The 17,727-nt window shown below is 44.7% G+C and overlaps 1 protein-coding gene and 1 pseudogene across 6 annotated transcripts in view; one reads left to right on the top strand and one right to left on the bottom strand.

The window, feature by feature from the left end:
* The window catches only part of SPECC1L (sperm antigen with calponin homology and coiled-coil domains 1 like), a 146,322-nt gene extending 134,692 nt beyond the window's left edge, over positions 1-11,630 (bottom strand). Inside the window, exons 1-3 of one of the 6 annotated variants that reach the window (XM_030914076.1) lie at positions 11,465-11,613; positions 6,904-7,052; positions 5,341-5,444 (exon numbers count right to left, since the gene is read on the bottom strand). The gene's annotated coding sequence lies outside the window, so the exon portion shown is untranslated. Of the gene's footprint in view, positions 1-5,340; positions 5,445-6,903; positions 7,053-10,851; positions 10,872-11,151; positions 11,317-11,464 lie in introns of those variants that run through there. The other 5 variants (XM_030914075.1, XM_010376305.2, XM_030914078.1 and 2 more) reach the window with 5 other exon arrangements.
* Positions 11,631-12,147: 517 nt separating this feature from the next.
* On the top strand, positions 12,148-12,956 carry LOC104672517 (annotated as a pseudogene).
* The last annotated feature ends 4,771 nt before the right edge of the window (positions 12,957-17,727 follow it).

Below are 17,727 nucleotides of genomic sequence, written 5' to 3' on the forward strand. Positions count from 1 at the left end.
CAGCAGTTCAAGACCAGCCTGGCCAATATGGTGAAACCCAACCTCTACAAAAAATACAAAAATTAGTGGGGCGTGGTGGCGTGTGCCTGTAGTCCCAGCTACTCAGAAAGCTAAGGTGGGAGGATCACTTGAGCCTGGGAAGTCAGGGCTGCAATAAGCTGTGATCACGTCACTGCCCTCCAGCCTGAGCAACAAAGGGACACTGTCTCAAAAAAAAAAAAAAAAAGTTATGGAAACATAGATTCATTCATATCTGTAGTGTCTGTGGTTACTTTTGCACTACAATGATGGAGTTGATTAGTTGCAACACAGACGTTAAGGTCTTCAATGACTAAAACATTTACTATCTGGCCCTTGACAGACAGTCTGTCAATCCCTAATTTATTACATGCCTTATTCTCCCTCAGCTAATTCCCTCACCCCAGGAATGTTCATCACTACCTCTTCTTTGTTCAAGTCCCAGCTACTCCTCAAAACCCAAAACTCCCTTCTTCCCTTTTCCCAAATCCTAACCATATCAGCAGTTTGTGTGGAAGTAGGTAAGCAAAACACTATTTGTTATTATGCAAATCAAGGCATTGGAGATGCTGTCTCTATATGTACAAGGGGAGGCTGATGACACCCCAATTCATTTCCAATTTCTCAAAGCAGGTTGGCAGGCAGCACCTAGGAAGGAGAGAGCGAGCAGATGATGAAGATAGAGCACTGAGAAATTCCTCAGTAACGCATGAGAGTTAATGCGTGTGTCAGTCCCCTTGTCTGCTGTCATCCTTTAGACACCAATTCAAGAAACAGCATAATTCAAAAAAGAAATGAGGAAGAAAAAGGTGATGAGGGGCAGAAGGGAAAGGGAACAGAACTTGTCACTTCACAATGGGGAGACTGTCACAAACTGTGGTGAATGGAAAACTACAGCCGGGCATGGTGGCTCACACCTGTAATCCCAGCACTTTGGAAGGCTGAGGAGGAGATCACTTGAGGTCAGAAGTTCGAGACCAGCCTGACCAACGTGGTGAAACCCCGTCTTTACTAAAAATACAAAAAATTAGCCGGGCGTGGTGGCACATGCCTATAATCTCAGCTACTCGGAAGGCAGAGGCATGAAAATCGCTTGAACCCAGGAGGCAGAAGTTGCACTAAGCCGACATTGTGCCACACCCTGGGTGACAGAGCAAGACTCCATCTCCAAAAAAAAAAAAGAAAACTAAACTATAGAGACTCTAGCAAGCAAAGAGGCAGTCCTCCATCACTGGGAGGCCCAAGCAGAACAGCCTATGAAGGAGGGAGCATAGCAGAGTTTTAGCTTGAACGCCTCAACTCATCAGGTGTCCTGATTTCTTGAATTAGCACACAAACTGAAGTGGCAAAATCTGCTGACTTAACACTCAGGGATTACTACCTTCCTTGTGCGCCATTTGGAAACAAATATTTTTGTTTGTTTTGAAACAGGGTCTCACTCTGTCACCCAGGTTGGAGTGCAGTGCTTCAATCACAACTCACTGCAGCCTCAATCTCTCAGATTCAAGGGATCCTCCCACCTCAGCCTCCTGAGTAGCTGGGATCACAGGCAAGTGCCACCATGCCCGACTAATTTTTTTTATTTTTATTTTTAGTAGAGGTGAGGTCTCACTATGTTGCCCGAGATGGTCTTCAACTCCTGGGCTCAAGCAAACCTCCCTCCTTGGCCTCCCAAAGTGGTGGGATTACAGGTGTGAGCCACTGTGCCCAGCCTGGAAACAAAGAAATGAATCTCTGTAACTGAAGTCCCAAATAGGAAACCCTGAGCCTTTGGGGATACTTAATTTTTTCATCTCCTCCAATTTAAAGTGGCAAATAAGGACAGGCATAGTGGCTCTCGCCTGTAATCCCAGCACTTTGGAAGGCCAAGGTCAGGAGTTCGAAACCAGCCTGGTCAACATGGTGAAACCCCCATCTCTACTAAAAATATAAAAATTAGCTGGGTGTGGTGGCACTCGCCTGTGATCCCAGCTACTCAGGAGGCTGAGGCAGGTGAATCACTTGAACCTAGGAGGCGGAGGCTGCAGTGAGCCAAGATCGTGCCACTGTACTCCAGCTTGGGCAACAGAGTGAGACTCCATCTCAAAAAATAAATAAATACAGTGGTAAATGAGAGAGGAAGCAGGTTTTGGAAGTGTGTAGATGCCTCAAAGGTCAGCATTTGATCTTACTGCCTATGAGTTCCCAGTAAAAGCAGAACATGTGAAAGGACTCTGAGGCACAAAAATACAGTTGGATAGTCCTGGGCAGCCAAGAGGAAAGCTGAGTAAATGTGTGTCTAAAACATGCAGTTCTAGGCTGGGCACAGTGGCTTACACATGTAATCCTAGCACTTTAGGAGACGAAGGCAGGAGAATCACTTGAGCCCAGGAGTGCGAGATCAGCTTGGGCAACATAGTGAGACCTGTCTCTACAAAAATAAAAATTAGCTGTGGTGACAAGTACCTGTAGTCCCAACTACTCAGGATGCTGAGGCGAGAAAATCACTTGAGCCCTGGAGGTGGAGGCTGCAGTGAGTTATGATTGCACCATTGTTGCCCTCCAGCCTGGGCAACAGAGCAAGACCTGTTTCTAAAATAATAATAATAATAATAATAATAATAAAATGTACATTTCTAACTTCATTTCAAAGTTAAGGCCAGGTGCAGTGGCTCATGCCTGTAGCCCCAGTATTTGGGAGGCCAAGGCAAGAGGACCACTTGAGCCCAGGAATTCAAGACCAGCCTGTGCAAAATAGTGAGACCCCATCTCTAAATAAAAATAAAATAAAATAAAAAGTAAAGTCAAAATGTTTTTAAAAATCAGAACAGAAACGTTGAACTGCACTACTTCGAGGCCCAACAGAGTAGGGGTTAGCACAGGCATATCTATATACAATCTGCCCTGGCAGGAAGGACATACTTTCTTTCAGGCTTAACCACTCTAGGTGACCCAGATTATTTTAAATTACAGCGTCAACCATTTAAAGCAGGTTTTATTGTAAGGCACAATCTCAATAATTAATAGGGTGATATAATAAATACATAAAAGCTCAGGAAGAAAACAAGACTCTTGAATGGGCCCAAAAGTTCTGCCATGTTCCCCAAACTACTCTTAGTTGCATCCATCAAAACCTTCCAACACATACACATATACCTCACTCATCCTTTTGTGAAGTGTCTATTAATCACTAGATTAAGAGGATTTGAATAAAATTTATAAATGTACAAACTTTGCTACCAAGGATGGACACATTTACTTTTCTAGCTCATCAGTTTATGTCCTAGAAAAACTCCAGATCCACATATACCAGCTGTTTTCTATTTTTCATTTTATAATAGTGTTTCTACTTTCACCTGCAAAGTGACTAATACTAATACCGACTACAGTAATTTAAGTAACACCATTTGGAGTAATTTTGTCTTTAGTACTTTATTTATACTATTAAGAAAGCCACCAATGATTCAAGCTGCACTCACTGGTGAAACCCTATGCTATATATGTAATTAATTTATTTCCTGAATTCTTACCTTCCTCCACCCCCTCCATTGGAAAATAAACTCTAAGAATGCAAAAGTTTTTGTGTGTTTTGTTCAGTGCTTAGAGCAGTGCCTGGCTCGTAACAGTCAATTTCTGCTAACTTTGATGAATGAATGGTATATTTATATTATGCAATATTACTATGAAGCCATTAAACACAATGAGTTAGAGTGATACCAGCTAATTTAATGGAATTTCCAGAAGTACAAAGTTAAGAAAACAAGAAGAAAAGTGTCAAAAATACGATCCCACAATTTTTTTTTCTTCCCTGAAGCAGAGTCTTGCTCTGTCATCCAGGCTATAGTATAGTGGTGCCATCATGTCTCACTGCAACCTCAAACTTCTGGGCTCAGGGAATCCTTCTCCTTCAGCCTCCCAAGTAGCTGGGACTACAGGTGTGTGCCACAACGCCCAGCTAATTTATTTTAAATAATTTTTTGTTGAGACAGGGTCTCCCTATGTTGCCCAGGGTGGTCTCAAACTATTAGGCTCAAGTGATCCTCCCACCTCAGCTTCCCAAAGTGTTGGGATTACAGGTGTGAGCCACTGTGCCCAGCCTAATCCCATTTTTTTAAAAGTATACCCCAAAATCTATACACTGGTGAGAAAGTGGAGAACGTGGAATCCTCATACACAGAATGTAAAATGGTACAGCTCTGGAAAACATTTTAGCAGTTTCTCAAAATGTTTAACATAGCTACTACACAACCCAGCAATTCAACTCCTACATATATACCTAAGAGAACTGAAAGGATTATGTCCACACAAAAATTTGCAGAGGAACTTGTATACACTTGTTCTCAGTAGCATTATTCATAACAGCCCAAAGTGGCAAAAACGCAAATGTTCATCAACTGATGAACAAATAATGAACTATCATTCAGCCATATAAGAAATGAAGTGCTAATACATGCTACAACAGGGACAGACCTTGATAACATTATGCTAAATGAAAAAAGCCAGACAAAAAGTCACATGTTGAATGATTCCATTTATATAAAATACCTAGAATAGGCAAATCCATAGAGACACAAAGATCAGTGACTGCCCAGAGCCAGAGGGAGTGATGAATGTGAAATGACTACTAATGAGTACAGACTTCTTTTTGAGGTATTGAAAATGTTATGGAATCAGATAGTGGTGATCAATGCATAACTTTGTGAATATACCAAAAACCACCTGAAAGGTACATTTTAAAAGCCTGAACTTTAAAGTATGTGAATTTTATCTCCATAAACCTGTTATTTTGTTAGTATATGCTTATTTGCAAATGAATACATGGATAATGAGGAATAATATGAAAGGTTAATGACAACCCTGGTGATAGGGTACAGGAGACTGGGAGAGGAAAGTAAGTGTTGGGGTAGAAAAAGACAAAAAATAAAAGGCTAAAACAATAATCCAGGGCCAGAGGCCATGGGTTGGGGGACGGAGAAATTCTAAGTGTACAAAGAAATGAGCATAAATCATAAAAATGAGGGAACTAGGGTTGAAAAATTCAGCAAGTAGTTTGTAATGGGGGAGAGGAGGCAAACCTAAGTAACTGCAATGATTCAACGGAGTTTGCAGAAAATGCAGAAGGGAGAGAAAAACAATGAAAAAATGGGGCAGAAGATTTAAAATTGGCTCTACCCCACCAAAGTTTCAAAAAGCATGAAAGAAGAAAATTCAATTGCTCCCGGGCAAGAATTCTTGGGCCCAGTGGGGTAGAACCAAACCATGATAAGGAGACACCAGTGTTTTGTAAGCAAGAGATTATATTAAGGAGAGAAAAGTAGCATTTATTGGGAGAAAAGGTCTCACTGTGATTGTTCTGGAATAAAGTAGCCCCATCAGACTGCCTCAGGAATTCATGGTGGAAGAGGTGCCACTGGAAAATGGCTTAGTCGGGATCTTCCCTGAGAACACTAGAAGAGAGAGAGGAAGAACAGAATAGCTTTAAATTTTAGCAGATATTTATTTTTCTTGTTTGATTAAAATAAACCTTATTGACTTATTTTTTGAGAGACTGGGGTCTTGTAATGCTGCCCAAGCTAAACTCAAACTCCTAGGCTCAAGAGATTCTCCCACTTCAGCCTCCTGAATAGCTGGCACTACAGGTGCACACCACTGGGCCCAGTGTCATGGCTATTTCTTGACAAATCTTGACAATGTCACCAGCATGTTTTTCTTTAGAGACAGAGTCTCACTTTGTAGCCCAGGGTGGAGGGCAGTGGTGTGATCCTAGCTCACTGCAGCCTCAAACACCTGGGCTCAAGAGATCCCCCTGCCTCAGCCTCTCAAGTAGCTGAGACTACAGGTGCGTACCACCACACCTGGCTAGTTATAAAATGTTTATTTGTAGAGACAGGGTCTCACTATGTTGCCCAGGCTGGTCTTGAACTCTTGGCCTCAAGCAATCCTCTCCTCTTCACCTCCCAAAGCCCTGAAATCAGAGGTATGAGCCATCACATCCAGGCTGTCACCAGTTTCTTTGCATACTTCTTTCCGAGGCTTGACCAACACCTTTACTTTCTTTTGTGCACAGCTCAGCATTAAAAAAAAAAAGTTTAGGCTAGGCACAATGGGTAAAACCTGTAATCCCAACATTTAGGGTGGCCAAGGCGGGAGGTTTGCTTGAACCCAGGAGTTCCACACCAGCCCAGGCAAGACGGCGAGACCGTTGACTCTCCAAAACAATTTTTGAAAATTAGCCAGGTGTGCTGGTGCGGGCCTGCAGTCCCAGCTAGTGAGACGGCTAAGGCAAGAGGAACTCTTGAGCCCAGGAATTCAAGGCTATGGTGAGCTGTGTTCACCACTCCAGCCTGGGTAATAGGGTGAGACCCAGTCTCTGAAAACAATTAAAAATAAAAAAAGTTTAATAATGAGTCTTCTTTTTAGAGGCAATGTATTTTTCCTCTTTAACTTTTTGTTTTCCTTAGGCTATACGCACAACAGACAAAGTTGAAATTTAATCTTAATCTCTTAAACCCTTACTGTTCAAACACATCAAACTTAAAAAAAAAAAAAGGTGAAAGGTGTACAAGAAAAAAAAAGGGAAGTAATCTGTGCCAAATGCACATTCCTTCCAGAATTTGGGACAAAAATGATGCCTACCTGGTTTCTGGGTGCTAAAATAAGACATTAGAGACACTCCCCTCCTTCAAGAAATAAGACTGGAATCAGACACTAAGATACAATTAAATAAACTTTGAAAGTTGGTATGCACTACTGGGAGGTGTCTCACAGCTGGCAGGGTCAAGTGCAACTAGAATAAATGTTCCTAAGGGCAGGAACTAAGTGGCTCACTTCCTCTGTAACACTGCCGTGCCCAGCACTGTACCAGCACAAAAGATTGAACAACTTTCTGTCAAGCCACACACTTACGGTCACATCGTCCAGTGGAGGCCGCAGACGAGACATAGTGTGCCAAATCCCAAATGCAGAGGGTGCCAGACAAGTCTGCAGGAGGCAGGAGGACTAAGGAAGCCTTCCAGACAAGGTAATGCCTGAGCTGAGCTGTTTTTCTTTTGAGTCTGGAACATTAATTTAATTGGAAGAAAACAAGGGACATGAAAAGGGCAAAGAAATAAGAAAATGAGCTGAGTTTTGAAGGCAATGATCAGATGAAGTGAGAGAAGAATATTCCAGCAGAGGGAGACAAGGAGACTGGAGAGATTTCAAGGGGCCAAGAGCCGTTCATTGCAGCTCAGTGAAGCACCTAAACAGAGATGGGGAAGGAGAACAGGGGTCAAAGCCCAGTATTGAAGTGTTCTGGATACCAAGCTAAGGAGACCTTATTATGAAGGTAGGGGGGCTGTTGAAGGGTTTAAATGGGAGAATGACTGTGAACAGATTAATAGTTTGGGAAGATACAGGCAGAAGTAAACCTCAGGATTTAACCAAAAAATAAAGGACAGAACCACAACGAAGATGTTAGAAAAGATCAGGAAAAACACTGTTAAAAGATATTCACTCTCTTCTCTTATTTACAGATTTCCTTTATGGAGTTACCAGATTATCTTTTTTTTTTTTTTTTTTTTTTGAGACGGAGTCTCGCTCTGTCGCCCAGGCTGGAGTGCAGTGGCCGGATCTCAGCTCACTGCAAGCTCCGCCTCCCGGGTTTACGCCATTCTCCTGCCTCAGCCTCCCGAGTAGCTGGGACTACAGGCGCCCGCCACCTCGCCCGGCTAGTTTTTTTTTTGTATTTTTTAGTAGAGACGGGGTTTCACCATGTTGGCCAGGATGGTCTCGATCTCCTGACCTCGAGATCCGCCCGTCTCGGCCTCCCAAAGTGCTGGGATTACAGGCTTGAGCCACCGCGCCCGGCCGATTATCTTTGAAAATAGACAACTCAGAAGTGGCTGAGAGCAGTCAAGTCTTCAGAATGTAAAAACTACTATTCTGAAGAAGCAGATATGACATTATTAATTTCAATTCAAGATGCTTCAAAAATGTGCCTTTTGATACATTGCAGGTTTTAAGACTATGTCACAATAACTCTAAACCTTATTTGAGATTAAGAGAAAAGCACTATAAATTTTAAAGGCTTGACAGACACAGGGATTATCTCTTATGTTCACTTTGGAACAGATTGTAACCGTCCCTCCCCCTCAACATACCCAAAATACATTGTTTAAGCCTGCTTTCTTAATGGTCATGTTATTTCACAGCAAAAGACTGAGGTCACAATGATTTCTGAGTTGACAGAAAACCCCATGGGGGTTCGTTACCTCGCAGCTAGTCTATTCAGTATTAACAATTCCTACCACCAGAAGGAATTTCCCTGCCTAGGCTTATTTTGTTGGCACACCACAACACAAAAAAATCTCCTGGGGCCAGGTGAGGTGGCTCATGCCTGTAATCCCAGCACTTTGGGAGGCCGAGGCGGGCAGATCAGCTGAGGTCGGGAGTTCCAGACCAGCCTAACCAACATGGAGATACCCTGTCCCTACTAAAAATACAAAATTAGGCAGGGGTGGTGGCACATGCCTGTAATCCCAACTACTTGGGAGGCTGAGGCAGGAGAATCACTTGAACCCGGGAGGTGGAGGTTGTGGTGAGCCGAGATTGAGCCATTGGACTCCAGCCTGGGCAACAAGAGTGAAACTCTGTCTCAAAATAAAATATCTCCTGACATTTTATATCTAATAAGAAAAGATCTATTTAACAATGATCAGAATAGGAACATCTTTAATGCCAGGCAAACTTAACAGCTTTCTCAGTAGATTTCTCAGTAGACTGTGACAAATGACCTTGAAATAAACTCATATTTACTCTTAAGAAATAATCTAAATTTGAATCTTCTTAAAAGCAAAAGCTCCAGGAACTTTTTCCTGAACTCCCTAACAGCAGCAAACAAGAGACTCTTGGATCTCTTTATTTTTAAAAATCACAACTAACCTTGTATTTGCTACTTACATTTACCATATATCACCATTTAGTATCACCATCATTTCATAAAAGATGCTTTATTTTAACACCAAGAAAGCAGGACTTCTTTTTTAGAAAGGACAGTCCTTCAATCGAATAAATTTAATTGTATAAAAAGTCTCCCAATATTGTCCTTTTTTTCTTATTTCTGTTCCCTTACTGAGCTGAGCAGTTTGCGTAATACCACATGCAGGTTAGTCATGTGATTTAAATATGTATATGACAGTAATTTTGATACTATCACTTAAATCATTTGAAATATCAGATGCAGTGTGTGTCAAGTCAGTTATAGAGAACCACTGCTTCAGAGAAATCACATCTGAGGAGGAAACACTGCAGATACACCTCCTAAAAGTTCATGTTTGAAACAGAAATTTTGATACAAACTTCACTTTAACTACAACTGTAATTGTAATTATTACAGTTATTCTCCACTCACTAGATACCATACTTGACACTCAAGTATTTGGTTGGCTCCCAACGTGCACCATTGATAAAGCTTTCCTATGGCACAACATTCACTTTCTTACTGAAAATGTCAAGAAAACCCCTACACACCTCCAACCATTAGGAAGCATTCTCCAGCTATCTAAAAAGTCGCTGAGTCGGCTAGGCGACACTGTGTGGTGTACACTAAATCAAAGGGGAAAAGGTGTTTTTATGGAGAATAAAATACTGGATTAGCCATTTATTCATAGAAACAATTTTACCAACAATTCTTCTCCTTTCACTATATACCCTTCTATATTGGTTTATTTTATAACATGCATGTATATTGTAACGGCTGTGTTTTGGGGTTTTTTTTCCTTTTTTGAGAGGGAGTCTCATTCTGTCGACCAGGGTGGAGTGCAGTGGTGAGACCTCGGTTCACTGCACCCTCTGCCTCCTAAGCAATTCTCCTGCCTCGGCCTCTGGAGCCGCTGGGATCACAAGCATGTGCCACCACGCCCGGCTAATTTTTATATTTTTTGTAGAGACAGAGTTTCACCATGTTGATGAGGCTGTTATCAAACTCCTGACCTCAAGTGATGTGCCCGCCTCGGCCTCCCAAACTACCGAGATTACAGGTGTGAGCCACCATGCTCTGTCTTGTTATGTCTAGTTTTTGTTTTTTTGAGACGGAGTCTGGCTCTGTCGCCCAGGCTGGAGTACAGTGGCGCAAAATGGCTCACTGCAACCTCCGTCTCCCCGGTTCAAGCGATTCTCCTGCCTCACCCTCCTGAGTAGCTGGGATTACAGACGCGCGCCACCACGCCCAGCTAATTTTTGTATTTGTAGTAGAGACAGGATTTCACCATGTTGGTCAGGCTGGTCTTGATCTCCTGACTTCAGGTGATTCGCTCGCCCCGGCCTCCGGAAGTGCTGGGATTACAGGCGTGAGGCACCGCGCCTGGCTCGGCTTTTAATTATGAAGAAAAAATTACTAAAGTCCCTCTGGTATCACCTACATAGGCAAAACTGCAGTCCCCCTCCACTCCCCGAAGCCACCAGAAATGACTGCTGTTGTCTACAAAGTCTATAGCTCTGATTTCATCGCAGGATGTGTCCTACTGGGTTAGAGCAATTGTCATTTTTTAAAGGCTTGTATCTGTTATAAGCTTGGGAAATATTATCAATGGCTTAAGAGGCTCTTTGGACAAAAGAAAACACTGTTCCCTGAAATCACCTGGGCAGTATTCAAGGGAATCTTTTCCTTGCCCTTCCTGTACTTGGGACAAATGATCAAGGACATCAACAAATCAAGGTTCCCTGCATTTGAATGATCACAGAATTTTTGCATGTTCTGTAAATGTGCTAAAACTACTGGAAACTGATTTCTTTTCGTCATCTCCAGGACAGCTTGCCCAACGTGCCGGGTGACTATGATGTCTTAGACTTAACTACTTAAGGTCCTACAATTACCAAATTCCTGGAAACGCAAAATTCCTCAGCCAGGCACCGGATTATTCACATCCAACCTGATGCAATTAACCTCGTCTCAAGAAGAAAGGACGCTCCGTCCGCCTGGGGCGCCGGCCACAGCAGAAGCAGCACCCGCAGCAGGCCTGGGGTCCGCCGCCCGTGGCCCCTGCTGCCCGCGCTGCGCCCTTGGGGCCACTGAACAACGCCGTCCCCGCCCCAGGCAGAGGACCCAGGAGATGGGGCGGCAGCCCCAGCCTCTCCTGTAGCGCCCGAAAGGCAAGCACGAGGGTCGCACCCGACCTGTCCGCACACAGACGAGCCGCAAGCACGGTCGCAGAACCAGCTGAACCCCAACACCAACGGACGGAGGCCCGTGGCTCTAGACGGCGAAGGCTGCGGGTTGTCCCAGGAGCCCCGGAGCCCAGAACGAGGACGGCGCGGGAAGAGAAAGGCGCAGGCGCGGGACACACTGGAGGGGCCCAGGAGTAAGGACGGCGCAGGCGCGGGGCCTGCCGGGGTCTGCGGGGACGCCCAGGCGCGGCCGCGCGGGCGGCGCTGAGGCGATAAACCAACAGGCCAGCGAACACTGCGGGAACCCGGCCGTGGCTCTTACCGCGCGGCACCGCATCGCTCCCTCGCAATCTCCTGGTTGGGCTGGGCGGAGAGTTCACCCGGTGGCTCAGCAGAGACCCGTTGAGTCCGGCCTCAAGGCAGCAGCCAACCCCGCGGCGCCGCTGGCCGGGCCCGCCCTGCCTCCCTCGCGGCCCCCGCCCTTGGCCCGCCCCTTCGCGCCCAGCGGGCCTGCGGCCGCCTGCGCAGGCGCCGTGTGGGCCCCGCCCACCTTCCTTCACTGCGTTGGCGCCGCTGTCCCCCCAATCCCCAGCTCGCGTCCCTCCGGCACTGGGTCGCGCAGGCGCCCTGCTACTCGGTCGCTCAAAAAAAAAAAAAAAGCCGGCCAGCCGGTGCGCATGCGTCAGGTCTTGGGCTGGAGCCTGGCAAGACCGGTGCTTCAGAGGCCTACCTGGACCCTGCCGAATGATGCTCAGAGTCCGCTAGTCCCAAAGGCGCTCATCAGCGTGTTTACCGTGTGCCAAGGACTGTCCTAGGCATGAGCCAGACAGTGGTGAGGAAAACACAAAGCCCTGTCCTACTGGCGCTCCGGGTACATAGGGAACAGACAAAAAAAAATAAAGCGAGCAATATATACATATAATATTAAAGAAATTCTGGTAGAGTTCGAGTTCCATCGGCCCCCATCCGGGCCATCCTGCCGCCTTAGCGGCTGCTGCTCCCCAGAATGCTTATGCCTAAGAAGAGCCGGCTTGCCATTTATGAACTCCTTTTTAAGGAGGAAGTCACCGAGGTCAAGAAGGATGTCCACCTGCCATAAGCACCTGGAACTGGCAGCACAAGAATGTGCCTGGCCAGGCGCGGTAGCTCACGCCTGTAATCCCAGCACTTTGGGAGGCCGAGGCGGGCGGATCACGAGGTCAGGAGTTCAAGACCGGCCTGGCCAAGATGGTGAAACCCCGTGTCTACTAAAAATACAAAAATATTGGCTGGGTGCTGTGGCAGACACCTGTAATCCCAGCTAGTGGCGAGACTGAGGCAGAAGAATTGCTTGAACCCAGGGAGCGGAGATTGCAGTGAGCCGACATCGCACCCCTGCACTCCAGACTGGGCGACACAGTGAGACTCATCTCAAAAAAAAAAAAAAGAATGTGCTCAACATTCATGTCATGAAGGCCATGCAGTCTTTCAAGTCCCAAGGCTACTACATGAAGGAACAGTTTGCCTGGAGACATTTCTACTGGTACCTTATCAATGAGAGTATCCAGTATCTCTGTGATTATCTTCATCTGCCCCCGGATATTGTGCCTGCCACCCTACTCTACAGCCGTCCAGGGACTGGCAGGCCTCGTCCTAAAGGTCTGGAGGGTGAGCGACCTGCAAGACTCACAAGAGGGGAGGCTGACAGAGATACATACAGAGGGAGTGCTGTGCCTCCTGGTGCCGACAAGAAAGCCGAGGCTGGGGCTGGGTCAGCAACCGAATTCCAGTTTACAGGCGGATTTGGTCGTGGACGCGGTCAGCCACCTCACTAAAATTGAAAAGGATTATTTTGCATTGAATAAACTTAGAGTCAAAAAACTTAAAAAAAAAAGAAAAAATTATATAATGTTGCAAATGACCCCGTTGCAATGATCATACAGGTTTTTTTCCTTTGATAGTTTGTACTACTTTAATAGTTTTTTCTTTTATTACATCATCTTAGTTTCCTAGAAAAACCACAACGTGGTTGTGATACATGTTTAATCCATTGCTGGATTATTTGCTAATATTTTATTTAGCATTTTTGCATATATGTCCATAAGAAGTTAGTCTGTACTTTTACCTCCTTGTACTATTGATGTCTGGTTTGGTATTAAGCCTATACTAAATTCACAATGAGTTGGGGAGAATTCCATTTGCTTCTTTTTCTGAAAGATGATGTAGGCTGGGCACTGTGGCTCACGCTTGTAATTCTAGCGCTTTGGGAGGCTGAGGTGGGCAGATTACCTGAGGTTGGGAGTTCAAGAACAGCCTGGCCAACATGGTGAAACCCCAGCTCTACTAAAAATACAAAAAATTAGCCAGGTGCACGTGTAATCCCAGCTACTCTGGAGGCTGAGGCAGGAGAATCACTTGAACCTCCGAAGTGGAGGTTGCGGTGAGCCGCGATCATGCCACTGCACTCCAGTCTGGGCTACAGAGGGAGACTTCATCTCAAAAATTAATTTTAAAAAATTATGTAGAAGATAAAAACTTTATGTTCTTTTTAATGTTTGCTGGACATGTCTATAAAATCATCTGAGCCAGGTGCTTTTCTTTGGTTTTGTTTTTTGTGAGATTTTTGAGGGGATGGGATGCAGATTTTAAAATAACCCTTCAATTCCTTTAATGGTTCTAGATCTAGACAAACTTTTCTGTTTCTTCCTACTTCATTTTTTGAAGTTATATTTTTCTTTTGATACAGAATTTCTCTGTTGCCCAGGCTCTACTGCAGTCACGCGATCTCGGCTCACTGCAACCTCCGCCTCCCAGGTTCAAGTGATTCTCCCACCTCAGGCTCCTGAGTAACTGGGATTACAAGCATGAGCCACCACGCCCAGCTAATTTTTGTATTTTTAGTAGAGTTGGGGTTTTACTATGTTGGCCAGGCTGGTCTCGACCTCCTGAGGTCAGGTGATCCACCAACCTCGTCCTCCCAAAGTGCTAGGATTACAGGCGTTAGCCACCTCACCTGACCTGAAGTTATATTTTTCCATAAAACTGTTTTGATATTTTCAAAAATCACTGGCATAACCTGGTTTATGTAATGTCATTATGATTTTTGTCTTAATAATATTTATTTATCATTTTTTTTTTAGATTGAGTCTCGCTCTGTTGCCCAGGCTAGAGTGCAGTGGCCTGATCTTGGCTCACTGTGACTTCTGCTTCCCAGGTTCAAGCGATTCTCATGCCTCAGCCTCCCGAGTAGCTGGAATTACAGGCACTCGCCACCACACCCAGCTAATTTTGTGGGGTTTTTTGTTTGTTTTGTTTTTGTTTTGTTTTGTTTTTTTGAGACAGAGTTTCACTTTCGTTGCCCAGGCTGGAGTACAATGGCACAATCTCGGCCTCCTCCACCTCCCAACCTCCACCTCCCGGGTTCAAGCAATTCTCCTGCCTCAGCCTCCTGAGTAGCTGGGATTACAGGCGTGCACCACTATACCAGGCTAATTTTATATTTTTAGTAGAGATGGGCATTCTCCATGTTGGTCACGCTGGTCTCAAACTCCTGACCTCAGGTAATCCTCCCGTCTCAGCCTCCCAAAGTGCTAGGATTGCAGAGGTGAGCCACCACGCCTGGCCATTTTTATATTTTTAGTAGAGATGGAGTTTCATCATGTTGGCCAGGCTGGTCTCAAACTCCTGACCTCAAGTGATCCGCCAGTCTTGGCCTCCCAAAGTGCTAGGATTACAGGCGAGAGCCACCGCACCCGGCCTAGCCACCACGCCTGGCCCATTTATTTCTAAATAGACAATACATTTGTATATTTCAAAATTCAGAAGGCACCATCTCAACCCCATCCCTATTCCTGTAGTTTCTCAGATGCAACCAAATATGTTCAGTTTCTTGGTATCTTTCTAGAGATAATTTATGAATATGAACAAATATCCAAATAAATATGTTATTTTGCTTTTTTAAAAAAATACAAATGGTGCTTTATTATACATATTGATCTGTTCCTTTCTCTTTCTTTCTATTATTTTGTTTTATTTTTTGAGACAAGGTCTTGCTCTGTGGCCTAAGCTGGAGTATAGTTGTGCAATCTGAGCTCACTGCAGCCTTGACTTCCCGGGTTCAAGCAATCCTCCCACCTCAGCCTCCCAAGTAGCTGGGACTACAGGGACACTTCACCAAGCCCGGATAATTTTTGTATGTGTTGTAGAGGCAGAGTTTCACCATGTTGCCCAGGCTGGTCTCAAACTCTTGGGCTCCAGTGATCTGCCCACGTAGGCCTCCCAAAGTGCTGGGACTACAGACATGAGCCACCATGCCCGGCCTCCACCTCTTATAGTGGACCTGATATTAAAATACCCACCTCCTATGATAAAAAGGAACTGAATGAGTGTGGAATCCCTAGGACCGTGTTGGCTTATAATGGGCCCTTGGGGTTTAGTTTAATAGCAAATTACAAGGTGCCCATTCCTCAAAACCTTCTATAGACATCTTCCAGGAAACTGCCATGGATAAATATCTGCAAATCAAAGCAAAACTTTAGGGATAAACTACATCAGTCTTCACTTGTGAATTTTGCATCTATGATGCAAATGACACCCCTCTAAAGTGTTACCCTTCTGCAGTACACTACCTGGGCAACTGTCCTCAGCAAAGTTAGAGTAATCTGCAGGAACTGAGTGGTGGCTGCCCCTTTACAGAGGCATAAGTTTTCTTTTTTTTTTTTTTTTGAGGCGGAGTCTTGCTCTGTCGCCCAGGCTGGAGTGCAGTGGCGCGATCTCCGCTCACTGCAAGCTCCGCCTCCTGGGTTCACGCCATTCTCCTGCCTCAGCCTCCCAAGTAGCTGGGACTACAGGCGCCCGCCACCTCGCCCGGCTAGTTTTTTGTATTTTTTTAGTAGAGACGGGGTTTCACTGTGTTCGCCAGGATGGTCTTGATCTCCTGACCTTGTGATCCGCCCGTCTCGGCCTCCCAAAGTGCTGGGATTACAGGCTTGAGCCACCGCGCCCGGCCCAGAGGCATAAGTTTTCAACTTGCCACAGTCTGCACCATTCTGCTTTGTGCTGTGCCTGGTCCATTTTACTCACTGATATTACCCAACATCTGAAGGTGTTTAAGTTTGACCATTGACCTCTCATTTCATAGTGAACTTCAGAGAGGTGAAAGGATTCACCCAAGATCACTCAGGAAGTGTGCAGTGTCAGCAAGTTAGCAGTAAGTCAAAACTAGGCCTTGAGTCTCTTGTCACTTCAGAGCAGGACTCTTACTGCAGCTACTCTCTCACCAGATGGTCCAAGGCATTCTGTTGTCTCTGGCTTTGGTGGTTGTGGGAGGGGTGGATCAGAGATGCTCTGGGCCACATTATGGCTCTAGGCCACATGCAAGCAAGCTGGAAACTGAATTGCCTCTGCAGCTGCAGAAGACTAATTTCTATATTGATGTTTGGAAAAACTAACAGCTAGAAAACACCACTCAACTCATTTTTAAAAATACGATCATATTAAATGGCATTACACGCATCATTTATATATTGCTCGCAGTACTAGCATCCTCAAATGTGGTTCTAATTTTGGTAGATATCTTGCTAGGGGAGCATATTTCTAAGTTATCCAGATATAGGGCCCTCTTTCCTTCTCTTTCTGTCCACATGCAATAAGATGCTTTGTGGCATTAAAGTTGACATTTATTTAAATGCCACTTGGTGTCTAGTTTTTTTCCACCTTTAATTTAGGGTTTTCTATCTGGGGTGTAAGTAAAAGAATCACTTGGAGGGCTTTTTCAAAATACCAGTGGCCAGGCCACTAGCCAATCAGAAGCAAAATCTCTTTGGATGGGACCTAGAAGTCTTTTCAGCTTTCTGGCATTTTAATGAACACTCCTGATTAAGAACCACTGGGTCTTAAGAATGTGGCATATGTATTTTTCAAGTTCCTAGAGGCTCTCCAAAAAAAAAAAATCTGCTTTGTTCTCTGCCTGGTGTTGATGCGTCACCGTCTCTTTAGCCATTAGTCTGATCCTGGATATTTACGGTGATAATGTGATGAGCAACATTGGGAATGACTTCTTTATTTTTGTTTGTTTGTTTGTTTTGAGACAGACAGGTCACTCTGTCGACCAGGCTGGAGTGTAGTGGCGTGATCTCCGCTCACTACAACCTCCACCCCAATACTTTTATTTTTAAATATTATTTATGGCATCCAGATTTGCATAAGATGGACTGGGTCAAAGGCCATGTCCTTTATAAATCAATATTCTTAAGTTCTACATATTCACTTTCCTAAAGAGCCAGATCACATCCTACTCATCAGCAACATGGGTAGACATCATTTTCACAATCACTTCTAATTTTCCACCATTGTAAAAAAATATATATTTAATCACTTTCTTACTGTAAAATAAACAATTTACTTTTCCAGGACCCACTGCCTCCCCGCTCCCCCTTTTTTTTTTTCAAATGATCTTGAATCCTTTGTCATGAGTCAGTTGCCAAGAGAAGCCTGTTGGGTTTGAGAGCAGTTCTTGCAGCCACAGACCACTTACTCTGAGAATTCATTTGCTTCCCTAGGATGGAATCCAGTTGGGTCCCTGAACTTGCCAGTCATGTAGGCTGG

The sequence above is a fragment of the Rhinopithecus roxellana genome, chromosome 13 (assembly GCF_007565055.1).
Source record: "Rhinopithecus roxellana isolate Shanxi Qingling chromosome 13, ASM756505v1, whole genome shotgun sequence".
Taxonomy (NCBI): domain Eukaryota; kingdom Metazoa; phylum Chordata; class Mammalia; order Primates; family Cercopithecidae; genus Rhinopithecus; species Rhinopithecus roxellana.